Genomic DNA, 12,280 nt, shown 5'->3' with positions numbered 1-12,280 from the left:
CGTGCCACAAGAATGACTTGAACTTGGTCTTCGCAGGAAAGCCACCCTCAGGACCGCCGGTGGTGTAAGATTGAGCGCCGATCTTCTTCAGTAGACTGTTCACCTCTGAAGGAGTGAATGGGGCCAGCTCACAAATATCCTCGCCATGAGTGCTCTCCAGATTCTTGAACAAGTAGTTCGCAAATTGTTTCAGACTCACACATACCTTGGTCCTCTTTGCTAAGGGCTCCGACTGTGCCAAAGCAATATGGTAATGACAAGTGAGGTCCCATAGAGTCTCATAACGGTCAGGCATGCGATCTTTTAATTGGCTCAACTCATGACTGGAAGGAAAGTACTCCTGGTATAGCATCTGTCCCATGGACAAGCCAGAAATCCTGTGCATCTCGTGAAGAGCCAAGCCTAACTCCCCCTGCCGGGTCAGAAAAGTGTTCGAGTCTGGATTATATAGCTCGAACAAAGCACAGAAATGTCTCAAACTGATAGGCAAGCCATACACGGTGGCACGAACGGCTGCATACAAACCGCAAGCATGCAACTCCTCGCCCCATCGGCTCAAGACGTATGTCGTCATGCGGCTCCACCAAGACTTGTCCGAAGAGTGGACCCAACCGTAAAACCTGTGACGTGTCGCTGGCATCTCCCGTCCCAGAACAGCGAGATTTGTTTTGCGAGGCCCGGTTTTACCACGGCAGTTTTGCTCGGATGGCCGTGCGGTGTAAACACGACGTTGAAGCTGGGCGACGAACAGGAACCGCGAATGGAGGTGTATGGCCGAAGAGTGGACACGTCATGATGGATCCGTGCGTGTGCAAGCCGCAGAGCGAGTTCCGTGTCGGACAGGGCCCCTGGACATCTGAGCTCAGTCAGAGGAACGGGATGCGAGAATCTCCGCAAAGGGTATATGAAGCCATTGCCGAATCTTGTAAAAGCCAGGATGCTCGAGACAATTGAATACGGCTCTGGTCAGTCTAGTCAGAATCACCAAATAGGAAATCGCTCTCCGAAGAGGGGAGTAGAGCTGGCGGTTCTGTCAACAAGAGGGCGCATCGTGATTAGGCTGGGAAGTAGCTCGATGACCACGTTCCCCTCACACTTGGGCAACGTCAGTCGACGTTCGAGAGCAAACTGAGGGGTAGCTGTGGGAATAAGGGAAGGATCGGTTGAGAAAGAATTTTTTGGGCCCTCGTGCCACGCGGTCGCGATTATATTCGTGGACGGGATGAATCCAGATGAGCGGGGTACCCGGGGCGGGCACTGGCAAAGTAGACATATTAGACGACTGGTGTGGGTGCGTGCGATGTGTAGGGGTAAAGGGAGGAATGTGAAGCTGGCATCTTTGACGAGATAGTGAAGATAGAGTCAGGGTTGCTTATAAAAGGGTGAGACATTTAGGCCGAGCATGTGGACAATCACAAGAACGAGGGTTTGTCAGCGGGCCAGAGGCCAGCGAAGCCGTGCGGAGTGTAAGTAAAACGAATGTGAGTGGTCAAGGTCGCCGGCCGGGCGTTGTAGTATTGAGATTCGGGGTTTGTTACCAGAGCGAAAAAGGGCCGATCTTTGAGAGGGGGTCGATATCGTCACCAAGGAGAAGTCTAAATCTGGGGGTTTCGGATCGGGGTCGCAGAGTGATGTATTGTAAGATTAATGGGGTAGAAAAATGGAGGCGTAATTGGGCGAATCGTAGGAAGAAGGGGGTTGAGATTTGGCAAAGATTCTCGGCAGTAAGGGCGGTCAATCGCGTCACCAAGAGAATCAGGTCTTCGCGATCGGGCCCGGCCAAGGAGACAGGGTGGGTAAAGAAAGGGGTCAATCAGCAGAGGATGGTTATAAGGGAAAAAAGGAGGTTGTATTTGAAAAGTAAGTCACCAGCATAAGAGGAAATGGAGGCGCAGTCAACCGAGCATGGCGGGGAGCACAGCTCTCGAGGCGGCGGAAATGCCGCCGCAAAAGGTAACTCGAAGGTTAGGATTCAAAAAAAATTTCAGCCTAATTTTGCATAAAAACCCCTCAAGAATTTCATTTTTAAAACCCCCCGAAAAGATTAGTGACGAGGCATCAAAGCACAGCCCTCAACCGCTGGCAGTATAACCCAAAATGCGATGAATTAAATGGAGCGGAAGAGAGAAAAATACCAAATGTGTGGAAGATGTTACGCTGAATAAAGCTCGAGCCAACGAAGATGAGACGCTTTTAGGAAATGGCACACGTGCTCGAGGGGGTTCTGAGATGAAGATTCTAAGAAAATGATTTTTGAGAGATTTCACAAGATCAAAAGGAAACCCAGATCTCGAATAAGGATATCAAAAGTTTCGAGGAGAAAAGACGCGGTCAGGGAAGGAAAAAATTTCAAAAAGGAGGAAGAGGGCGCGGCCCTGAAGAGAGGAGGAAAAGAAGAAAAAGAGCAAAAAAAAGAGCCCTGTGTTTATAGCCTTGGGAACAACCAGTGATTTTCTGCTGAACGCAACCAGGACAGGTAACGAGAAACCAATGCGCGAGGTAAGTGTGGAATCCATACTTGTGGGTCAGTGAATGAGGGCCAAAGTTGAGCGGGCAGGGGGAATGAGATGGCCCAATTGAACAGAGTTGGAAGCCGGGCTGGGTGGAGGCTGGGAGAGGCGAGGAGCCAGAGGATCCATAGATAGTCGGCGAGATGTGGGGAACGCAGGTGTGTGGTAGGAGTGTGGACCAGGTTTGGGTCAAGGGTTCGAACGGAGTGTGTGGAGGACCCAGAATTCGAGGACCGAGGAATTCAAAGTTGGAGGTGGAGAGGGGGAGTTAAAGGCAGGCAAAGGAGATTGCAGATCGAAGTCAGAGGTCGGGGGATCGGCCGGTGGGCGACGCGTGGTGGTACCCGGGCGTGTGCGGGGCAGCGAGTGGTGTGGGGAAAGTGGCGAGGAGGATTTTGAACCGGAAGTGATGCCGTGTTGGAGTGGTAACGGTAGCGGATGCGGAGGGGTTTGGAGCCAGGGGGAGAGATACGTGGAGAGTAAATACGGGAGGTAGTGGGAAAAGGACGGTGGAGTGGTGCCTGATTGGGTGTTGATAGGTGCGGAGGGGAGGAATAGTGTGGTTTCGTAAGAAGAAAAGAGATTTAAAAGATTTGCGTTGGAGGGAGGATGAAGGCGGTCGGAAGTAACACGGACGTCGATGGTGTGGTGTTTGGTGGGTGTGGTGGTGGTGTGGGGGGGTGGTGGGTTGGGTGGTGGTGTGTTGTAGGGTGTGGTGTGGTGTGTTGGGAGAAAGTGGTGGGTGGGTTGATTGTGGTGATTGGGTGTCGGGTTGTGATGACATTCATGTGTATTATTGTTCGGTTCTGCTGTGATTTTGTTTTGTGTTGTGTGGTTGTTGGTTTTTTGTGGGTGGGGCGCTTAGTGCACGTCTTCGACCAACCAACGGTAAAGATTGAAAATCAAGGAATCGACTCAAGTTCAAAATTCCAAACAACGTCCAGACCAATAAACAGCCCGGAACCCCTCTACAGCATTCTACAAAGCACTGAAATGGCCGAAGATTGAAGAATACAGAACAAAAGTCATTTCCAGGTCACGTCACACGAAAAGGAGTAGGGCATCATAATCCAAAAGCATTCCAGACCTCTTTATAGAGAAGAGCGAAGAAGCTTGGATGGGATACTTGTAGGTAAAAATCGTTATGTCCCTTTGAACAGCAGGGCTGCGGCGGCGGATGAGTGTCGACAAATCGACGAACTTTAACAACGAACAGACAAAAGAGGTACAAATGCTAACTAAGTGCATGGAACAAGGTTTATGGTTCGGAATAAAACGGGTTTCAAACAAAAATGGATTGAACTCAAACAACCGACTGAGTTTATTGCCAAATCCGAAATTAAGTAAAAAATCAACAAAACAAACCGAATCAACGACAAAAACGGAACAAGAAAAGAAAAACCAGCGCACCTGGGGAAACTCGGCCCGAAACGAACACCCTAGGTGGCTTCGGCCCACAGCCGGCCAACCCATAGGGTGCTCGGTGGCCGAGCCACCGCAAGGGGGCTTCGCCCAAAGCCGAGCCAACCCTAGGGTGGCGTCGGTGCCGAAGCCAACCCCAGGGTGGCTCGGCATGAGCCGAGCCACCCTCAGGTGGCCCGACTCCCCCCCCTCTCTCTCTTGTGCACAAAGGCACAGTTCAGAGAGGCTATAAATAGGGGGGGTGGTTGTTCATTTGAGGGACTTCTTCTGAAACTTTTGAGAGAGCCGAAACTCTGCCGGATTGTCACCTCAACTCGGAGATCTGAAGGCTTGAAGACTTGGAGACCCGGATTTGATTCTTAGCGAGCACCCGCACCGAAAAAGGCAGGAGTTCGAGAGAGTCTAATCCTCAGATCTACGTCGTTACACTCCGGATCTAAGCTTGGTTCTTAGATCCCGAGATTCGAGCGGTCGTTTCCTTGGTGAAACGATCCCTCCCGGCTATTATCTCCTTGGTGGGATAATACCCGTAATACGTCGTAGATCTGCTTGGATCCAGATCACGCGGTGGTCCACGGTAAGCAACCCCGGCGCAGGCAAACAACCCACAGAAGCAAGAGACCGGATAACAGGATCTTGTGATTTGTTCGGTAAAAGAGAGAAGTTGTAATTTTGATTTCTTTGTTTTATTTTGATTTTCATTGTAAGCCGGATCTTATAAAAAGACCGGATCTCTTTGTAACGCATAAAGTTGTTAACTGAGTGCAATGGAATCGATAATGAAGAAAACACCAACTTTTCCCGCGAACACCAAGTGCTGAGCGTCAGTTAAAGCTCACCTTCTTAAGCTGCAGGTAGTTGTTAGCAGCTAACAAAACCGTCCCCGTGAAGCCGATTTCAGAGTTGGTGGCTGAGGAGGCTTCTCAGGCTGATTCTCGTGTGATTTGGGAAAATGCTCAGTCACAGAGGACGCGGAGCAAGACTCGTCGGATTGACAAAGAAGGAAAGAAGATCTTCAATTCTGCTGATGAGGCTTCAGGCGGAGATCTTGAAGATTACGAGGACTATTCTAAGCGAGATTAACTACCTATCCTTTCCTTCTGTCTTCTAGAATTATTAATCTTGACAATTGTTTGATGTTTCAGGGACTACGGCTGACAAGGATGAAGAATTCCGTCCTTTTTCCCAAGCAAGACCTTCTATTGTTGTCCCAGCTGCTAGGCGGAAGAGACTAGCCCACAAGCCACGTGCAGATTCGCGAGCATCTGAGATGGATTTGGCTGGTGATGATCCCGCTAGTGACGGAGGTAACATCTACCCTATAGACCATCCTCTTGATCATTCAGAACTTCAGACTCATGCTTTTCCATCTCTATATAGGAGAGCGTGGGGAAAGCGAGATGAGTCCTGATCCTGCTCCTCATGATTTTGTATTTTCTGGTGAGCCTGACTTGCCGCACCAGGTAGAAAAGCCTGCAGAAGTTGCCGACATTAGGGAGACTATCGATGTAGGACCCGATTCAGCGAATCCAGGTACATCTACCATTGACAATATACCCTTTAGATGGCACACAAGGGAGTTGAACGATTCAGAATTCGTGCCTCCCCTAATTGTCTCTATGCTTCTTGCTCTTTTAGATAAATTGCAGGAGGCAAACGTGGATCTTGGGAATAGAGAGGCTAACACACCCATAAGAGGTAACTCATTTCCATTGGTCGTAGTCTCTTTATTCTTCTTTCGCATTTATATTTTCTTGTGTCAGATATTTTGACTGATGATTTTGACGAGGAAGGTTTGCTCGTGGACACTCCTATGCTCCACTTCATGTATGGCTCTCCTTAGATTGATGACTGTTTGCGGAGAAAGTTGTTGTATTCATTGCTGTATTCATTACAACTTCAGTCGTTACAATGAAACAAAAAAAGATTGTCTTTTTATAAGACTCTTACACAATGAAAACAAAAATTACAACTCTCTTCAAAAACAAACGCAAGATCCTGTTTTGCGGTCTCTTGCTTGCGTGGGTCTTTTGCCTGTGACGGGGACGTCAATATCCGTGGACCACCTGGCACTCAGATCTGTTCCGAAAAATTGGACAGAGCTTCGTCGATCTGCGTGAGATCTAGAAGCCTGAAGCGTCTATCTCGGCTAAAACGAGATATCAGCTCTTCTTAGTGATTACCGGCGAAGGGTAATACTAAGGAAAAGGGGGGACGGGTGATGAAGACTCTGATGAAGACCTCTCCTCTCCTTGTTCAAGCACTCGACCACTCTTCACTGCAGCAGGGCTTCGCCAATCTTCTCCAAAAATCTTCCCCTTGAAAAATGAGGTAAGGGGTGCTATTTATAGGCAAATGGGAGCGTCTAGGGGGCCTAGACACCCCTTGGTGTCTCGGATTGTCCGAGACACCCCTGGGGTGTCTAGGCTTTTCCTAGACACCCCCGGGGTGTTTCGACTTCCCGAGACTCCGTTTGAGGAGTATTCGATTGTTTTCCCCGTAAATTCTTCGTCCGAACTCGGATTTGAGTTGAGGTGTATTCGATTGTTTTCCCCGTAAATTCTTCGTTCGAACTCGGATTTGAGTGATTCCAAGTGCGTTGGATGCTTGACGAAGAGTTCGATCCGCTCTGGTGGTTGGATTGTCTGTAGAGTGATCGAGGCATGAAGGGCGTCGTCCTTTTTGTGAACACTGCCGGGTTCCCGATTGGTCCGGGTCCTCGTTGTTCCGAAACCCTATCAACTCACGTAGTACGTCGATTCACTTCAATCGTTCATTGACATCAATTGGACTCCTGTGGATTGGATAGTGACGTTCATCGTCGCTCTTTAACACTGAACTGTTCGTGGAGACCTATAGGCAATTTTCGATGCCTACAGATACCCCCTCCAAAGCGTTCCGGACTCGTTTCTTTTATAGAAGAGGCTGGAATACTTTTGATGTGATTGGTCTAGCCTTCAGTCAGTGTCAGGACCTGTAGTTAGCTTCAACTCTTGGCTCCTTCGATTTTCGGTCTATTCGATGCTTTGACGAATAGCCGAAGTTCTTCCGGCGCTGCGTTTATCGTTTGGCCGTCGTCGGAGTCTCGAGTCTGCAGCTGATGAATTGAGTTTGGCTCGTGTCATTGAGTTGACTTTGAACTACCTCCGTCACATTGTGTTGACTTAGGGTTTCAGATCATCGTGTGTTGACTTTTTGTCGCAACGCGTTGACTGGCGTTGATGGCGTTGACCTAGGGTTACGCGTTGACCGGCGTTGACCCTTAGGGTTTGAATCCTCGAACGTTGACTTTTGTTGCAACGCGTTGACTGGCGTTGACCTAGGGTTACGCGTTGACCGGCGTTGACCCTTAGGGTTTTGAATCGTCAAACGTTGACTTTGGTTGCAACGCGTTGACTGGCGTTGACCTAGGGTTACGCGTTGACCGGCGTTGACCCTTAGGGTTTTGAATCGTCGAACGTTGATTGGTGTGGATTTTCATCCTCGAACGTTGACTCTTGTCGCAACGCGTTGACTGGCGTTGACCTAGGGTTACGCGTTGACCGGCGTTGACCCTTAGGGTTTCGAATCGTCGAACGTTGACTTATGTTGTAACGCGTTAATTGGCGTTGACCTAGGGTGACGCGTTGGCCGGCGTTGACCCTTAGGGTTTTGAATCGTCAAACGTTGACTTTGGTTGCAACGCGTTGACTGGCGTTGACCTAGGGTTACGCGTTGACCGGCGTTGACCCTTAGGGTTTTGAATCGTCAAACGTTGACTTTGGTTGCAACGCGTTGACTGGCGTTGACCTAGGGTTACGCGTTGACCGGCGTTGACCCTTAGGGTTTTGAATCGTCAAACGTTGACTTTGGTTGCAACGCGTTGACTGGCGTTGACCTAGGGTTACGCGTTGACCGGCGTTGACCCTTAGGGTTTTGAATCGTCAAACGTTGTCTTTTTGGTCGCAACGCGTTGACTGTTGACCTAGGGTTACGCGTTGACTGGCGTGGACCCTAGGGTTTCGAAAGTTTATACTCGTACGTTTGCTGGAGTATACACAGTTTAAGCTCTTAAGGTATTGGAGCATCGCGGTCCCAAATGTTGGGGCTGCAGGACCAACTGTTAAAGCTGATTCATCTGCATGTGTGGATTTTATCCTGACTTTGTTGGATGCTCAAGTCACGAGACCAACTAGGGCAGTTGATGCGTCAATGACTCGCAGTTATAGAATTTTTGGCAAATCCTCAGCCATCAACGGATTTGACAAGCCTTTACCGACTACCGTTTGAGTCGGGCTAGCATGCGGATTGTCTCAATCCGTTCCGCATGTAACGTTGTGCTAAGAGAGTGAATTCTCTTAGACTTTGTGCTATGATGTTGAATACATAGGCTTCGTCTTTCTCACGGGAATAGACTACCCGGCGACGCGTGTTAGGCGTTGACTTCAGGATTTTTGGCTAATCCCCAGCCTTCAACGGATTTGATTAGCCTTTACCGACTACCGTTTGAGTCGGGCTAGCATGCGGATTATCTAAATCCGTTCCGCATGTGACGTTGTGCTAAAGGAATGAACTCCCTTAGACTTGGCCTTAAACGGATTTGATTAGCCTTTACCGACTACCGTTTGAGTCGGGCTAGTATGCGGATTGTCTCAATCCGTTCCGCACGTAACGTTGTGCTAAGAGAGTGAATTCTCTTAGACTTTGTGCTATGATGTTGAATACATAGGCTCATCAAGTGCCCGGATTGGAAGTTGAGAATCGTGTCTTTTCTAAAAGCAAAGACAGACTGAGAAACGGGAGAGGAAGAATTTTATATTCTATCTCCCGGTGCTGAAGAGGAAGAATTTTATATTCTATCTTCGGCCGGAAAGGTTTACCGATTACCGTTTGAATCGGGCTAGCATGTGAATTATTAAGACCCGTTTCACACGTAACGTTGTGCTAAGAGAATTACTTCCCTTAGACTTAATGCTATGATTTTGAATACATAGACTTCGTCTTTCTCACGGGAATAGACTACCCGGCAACGCGTGTTAGGCGTTGACTTATCCCTACTCAGGCTTCGGGATAAAATTCCCCGTGCATCGAGTGCCCGGATTTGACAATCGTGTCTTTTCTAAAAGCAAAGACAGATTGAGAAACGGGAGAGGAAGAATTTTATATTCTATCTCCCGGTGCTGAAGAGGAAGAATTTTATATTCTATCTACAGCTGGAAAGGGAACTTGAGGTGGGATCCCCCACCCCCAGAATCCGGAATGATGAACTGGGAGTGGGTTCTCCACTCCGAGCATCGGAAAGGTCCGAGGAGAGGAAGAATTTTATATTCTATCTCCCGGTGCTGAAGAGGAAGAATTTTATATTCTATCTACAGCTGGAAAGGAAACTCGAGGTGGGATCTCCACCCCCAGAATCCGGAAGGATGAAACTAAGAGTGGGATCTCCACTCCGAGAATCGTAACAATTCGGATAACCCTAACTGTCGGAAGGTTTGATTACCCGATTTGGAAGTGGACCTCTCGTTCATTGGGGGAATCGAGAGGAGATTTTGGCTGTGGCCCTAACTGTATGAATGTTTGACCAAGCAGGAGTTTGAGACGACCTAACTGTCGGAAGGTTTGATCGCTCGATTTGAAGGTGGACCTCTCGTTCATTGGAGGAATCGAGAGGGGATTTTGGCTTTGGCCCTAACTTTTATAGGTTTGACCAGAACGCAAAGAGAGTGGAATACGGGTAGCAAAGAAAGTGCCAACTCGTGTCATCACTCAAAGGGAGATTTTAACGCTAGGCGTTTAGGACCTAGCATGTTAAATCTGAGAAATGCCAATGACTGGCAGATGGAAATGTTGGTGGGTCCACTGTCGTTTGATTTGATCAGCGGGTGGTTTGGTGAGGAAAGATTAACCTATCAGAAGATTGGATCTCCTCTCACAAAAATAACTCATAAGAGTTAGAGAATAAGAGGAGACATTCTGACCTTCAGAGTTCGAACGTGAATTTCTTATTCACCAATTCCACAATGATTGGGTTATCCCTAAGAATACCCATGTGGTATTCTTTCGGGAACTTCCCGATGCATTGGATTATCCACCCCCAGTTTCTCTCTTGGAACTGGGTTTGACTTGGTTGTCCGACCGGGTTATCCTTAAGAATATTAGCGTAATATCCTCCAGGAACTTCCCGTCAATGGTAGGAAATAGTTTAGACTCATATACCTATTGGAGTATCAGGGAGCAGTTTAACCTCATATACCGGTAGGAGGAATGAGAAACAGTTTATACTCGTATACTCTTTGGAGTGAGAAGCAGTTTATACTCTTATACTTATAGGAGTATCGAGAAACAGTTTATACTCTTGTACTCTTTGGAGTATTGAGGAACAGTTTATACTCTTGTACTCTTTGGAGTATTGAGGAACAGTTTATACTCTTGTACTCTTTGGAGTATTGAGGAACAGTTTATACTCTTGTACTCTTTGGAGTATTGAGGAACAGTTTATACTCTTGTACTCTTTGGAGTATTGAGGAACAGTTTATACTCTTGTACTCTTTGGAGTATTGAGGAACAGTTTATACTCTTGTACTCTTTGGAGTATTGAGGAACAGTTTATACTCTTGTACTCTTTGGAGTATTGAGGAACAGTTTATACTCTTGTACTCTTTGGAGTATTGAGGAACAGTTTATACTCTTGTACTCTTTGGAGTATTGAGGAACAGTTTATACTCTTGTACTCTTTGGAGTATTGAGGAACAGTTTATACTCTTGTACTCTTTGGAGTATTGAGGAACAGTTTATACTCTTGTACTCTTTGGAGTATTGAGGAACAGTTTATACTCTTGTACTCTTTGGAGTATTGAGGAACAGTTTATACTCTTGTACTCTTTGGAGTATTGAGGAACAGTTTATACTCTTGTACTCTTTGGAGTATTGAGGAACAGTTTATACTCTTGTACTCTTTGGAGTATTGAGGAACAGTTTATACTCTTGTACTCTTTGGAGTATTGAGGAACAGTTTATACTCTTGTACTCTTTGGAGTATTGAGGAACAGTTTATACTCTTGTACTCTTTGGAGTATTGAGGAACAGTTTATACTCTTGTACTCTTTGGAGTATTGAGGAACAGTTTATACTCTTGTACTCTTTGGAGTATTGAGGAACAGTTTATACTCTTGTACTCTTTGGAGTATTGAGGAACAGTTTATACTCTTGTACTCTTTGGAGTATTGAGGAACAGTTTATACTCTTGTACTCTTTGGAGTATTGAGGAACAGTTTATACTCTTGTACTCTTTGGAGTATTGAGGAACAGTTTATACTCTTGTACTCTTTGGAGTATTGAGGAACAGTTTATACTCTTGTACTCTTTGGAGTATTGAGGAACAGTTTATACTCTTGTACTCTTTGGAGTATTGAGGAACAGTTTATACTCTTGTACTCTTTGGAGTATTGAGGAACAGTTTATACTCTTGTACTCTTTGGAGTATTGAGGAACAGTTTATACTCTTGTACTCTTTGGAGTATTGAGGAACAGTTTATACTCTTGTACTCTTTGGAGTATTGAGGAACAGTTTATACTCTTGTACTCTTTGGAGTATTGAGGAACAGTTTATACTCTTGTACTCTTTGGAGTATTGAGGAACAGTTTATACTCTTGTACTCTTTGGAGTATTGAGGAACAGTTTATACTCTTGTACTCTTTGGAGTATTGAGGAACAGTTTATACTCTTGTACTCTTTGGAGTATTGAGGAACAGTTTATACTCTTGTACTCTTTGGAGTATTGAGGAACAGTTTATACTCTTGTACTCTTTGGAGTATTGAGGAACAGTTTATACTCTTGTACTCTTTGGAGTATTGAGGAACAGTTTATACTCTTGTACTCTTTGGAGTATTGAGGAACAGTTTATACTCTTGTACTCTTTGGAGTATTGAGGAACAGTTTATACTCTTGTACTCTTTGGAGTATTGAGGAACAGTTTATACTCTTGTACTCTTTGGAGTATTGAGGAACAGTTTATACTCTTGTACTCTTTGGAGTATTGAGGAACAGTTTATACTCTTGTACTCTTTGGAGTATTGAGGAACAGTTTATACTCTTGTACTCTTTGGAGTATTGAGGAACAGTTTATACTCTTGTACTCTTTGGAGTATTGAGGAACAGTTTATACTCTTGTACTCCCAATATCGGTGCCCGGCATATCTAGCTTGCCTCGGAGTGACGGACTCGCAGGTACGCATACGATTTAGGGATATCGTACTTCTCTATGTTCATCTGACTAACGAAGGATTAATATTATAGCGCCAACCATTGGGATTAGCCCAATATCGATTCCTGGCATATCTAGCTTGCCTCGGAGTGACGGACTCGCAG

This window comes from Asparagus officinalis, chromosome 1, assembly GCF_001876935.1.
Source record: "Asparagus officinalis chromosome 1, Aspof.V1, whole genome shotgun sequence".
Lineage (NCBI taxonomy): Eukaryota > Viridiplantae > Streptophyta > Magnoliopsida > Asparagales > Asparagaceae > Asparagus > Asparagus officinalis.
This window is presented reverse-complemented; position numbering follows the sequence as displayed.